Below are 2,952 nucleotides of genomic sequence, written 5' to 3'. Positions count from 1 at the left end.
TTATTTTGCAAAACACAGTGTCTGAATTGTTATTTAACAATGTTTTACCTAAAAACTAGCGTGATGACGTGGCATAGGAAATTGATTTGTGGCAGTCATAGAAGATTAAAAAGACATCAACATCATAGATACTACTCGACCCTAGACCAGACTATATGGAGTAAAAAAGGTCTCATCACACATTGATTGATTAGATCATGATCAAAGTCACATTACAAAAAGGCAAAATTGGTCGGCTCGATGGTATGCCCGTACAACTTGGTTGGGTGCTTTGGTGAGAATGCATACCAAGATATTTATTATTTGAAATGTATTATGTATCATTTAGTCATTATTTTATTATTAATTGGTAAACAAGTTTTATAAGGCCCAAAGGCAATAAGGAAATTGCACTTTCTATGCCTAATGGTGTATCCTAATTAAAAAATACTCCTCCCATTATCTTTGTATCACCTCTCTTTTCTTTCTCTCTCTTCTCTCTCTCTCACGAAACTTAGGGTCTCCCTCACCCAAACTCATGGTTTGCACTAGAATACCATAATTACAGCCATATTACGTTGTAAAATTGTTGAAAGCCATCTTCAATGTGGTTGTGAAGATCCCAATATCAAAGGCAACATCCATTTTTAGGGATTTTGGAGGAGAAAAACCATGGGTAAGAAGACTGTTCATTTTTTTTTTAGTGTTGGGTATTCTTTGTCTACTTTTTTTTTTGCTATTTCAAACAGTTCTGAGTATAGGTTAGTTTGTTTTTTTGGTTTGTTTGAGAGATTTCTTAATCTATGATTTTCTGGGTTTCCTGCAACTTTTTTGCTGGATAGGGGCTCGATAAAATGTAGATGATAGGTTCTATTATGGAGCTCGATAGGTAATCAATTATGGCTTTATAATTGCTCAATAATGGCTCGATAAGTATACTTATGTTTTCTCAATTTCTGCTCGATAGGAGCTCGATATATGTATTTATTTACTCGATAGGGTTCAATTGGAATGTTGACTTTTTGGTTTAGTAGTTTCTCGATTGCTGATCGAAGGTTGCTCGATAGGAGATCAATGAAAATAATTGGATAGGGGTCGGGCTGGGTGAATTTATCTTGTTGTATTTCTTGCTCGATGTGGGCTCGATATGATTCTTTGTTAGATCTGGAAAAAAAATTGTAAATTTTTTTAACAATTCTTTTTTTTTCATCACAGATTCCATTATTTACATTGGTGTTTGGGGAATGGATGGGAGGAAGTGGATTTTTAAGAAAGCTCAGTGTACAGTGATACTGATGGAGAATGATGTAACGTACTAGCAACTTCTTGACATATTGCACAAGGAACTTCATGTTGATAAAGAGTTGAATGGGTTGAAATTGGAGGTTCCTTACACATGCGGCGACCAATCATTTACAGTTGTTCATGTTGAAAGTGATCTTCATGTTCATGCATTCTTAGGAATAACATCGCAAGAAAGGGTTGCCTTGTGCGTCACTCATGGTAAGAAGATTTTCATTGCAGATCCATCTTCCACTCCCAATCTCAGTGTTAACAAAGTTCATAGTAAGGTGAACACTTTTGTTCCAGAAAGAGATCCTATGGGTACTGTTGATGTTGATATCCCAACTAGAGGTCCTATTGGTTTCCTGAAGGACAACCTGTATAACTACGACCCCTATGTGAATGACAATCTAATAGGTGAATTTGATGAAGATAATGATGAGGGGTTGGGGGATGATTCAGAGGCATATTATAGTGCAGGAGTGTCGATTGACATGTCTGAATATTTCCAAGTTGAACAAGTACAAGAATAGCCAGTACCTCATATTTCACAGGCACACTTACCAAGTCAAGGACGTCGAACACCTGGCGCAAGTTCTAGTCATAATGCTGGAACAAAAGATAACAGTACAGGGAAGGTTCCAATATTTTAAAAGAAGATCACACAAGATGCAATGCTCCCATGTTTACGAAAGAAGATATTATCGCCTCTGGTTGATCACAGACCTCCTCATTTGGTGCACCATTGGGAGAAATACACCTTGGGAAGACTTTTAACGACAAGATGGATTTGAAAACAAAAGAGGCTCTCTTCACAATGAAGAGTAATTTTGAGTTTGTGGTGAAGAAGTCATGTACTTATGTGTGGTATATCACCTGCAATGATCTTGACTGTGGTTGGAGATTAAGGGGGAAAAACTAGCGTGGTCTTCCATGTTTGAGATCACTATTTACAATAATGTACACATGCACTCACTAGAAGTACGACAGAAAGACCACCGTCAAGCAGCACCTTAGGTCGTTGGGCACCTTATAAAGAACAAATATGCTCCGGATGGCACTAGCTACATGGAAAATAACAATAATGAGGATATGAAGAAATCTTTTGGGATCGATATGAATTATATGAAGGAATGGAGATGTAGAGAGAAGACACTCATGTATGTTAGGGGGACACCTGAAGACTCCTACTCCAAGTTACCTTCTTACTTGCACATGTTGCACCAAAAGAATCTAGGTACAATAATTGATTTAGTCACAGAGGATGATCGCTTTCTTTATTTCTTCTTCTCACTTGGAGTTTGTAGAAGGGGATTTAGATCATTTTGTCCTGTGATATGTGTGGATGGCACTTTCTTGAAGATGAGGTATGGTGGCCACATGCTATGTGTGTTTGCATTGGATGTGAATAACCACTTGTATCCAATTGCGTCGGGGTTAGTGGACAGTGAGAATCGCGACTCTTGGAAGTATTTCATGATAAATTAAAGGAAGCCACTAGGGATGTCGATAATCTAGCTTTTGTATCAAACAGGCATGCTAGCATTATTCATGCTCTTAAGGTCCTCTTCCCTAATGCCTACAACGGTGCATGCTACCATCAAATAAGTATGAATGCAATGCTAAGTTCAAGACTAATCACTGTCATAAGGAGAAGTGGACTGCAACTAATGCATTTCGAAAGACAAA

This window comes from Humulus lupulus, chromosome 7 (genome assembly GCF_963169125.1).
Source record: "Humulus lupulus chromosome 7, drHumLupu1.1, whole genome shotgun sequence".
Lineage (NCBI taxonomy): Eukaryota > Viridiplantae > Streptophyta > Magnoliopsida > Rosales > Cannabaceae > Humulus > Humulus lupulus.
This window is presented reverse-complemented; position numbering follows the sequence as displayed.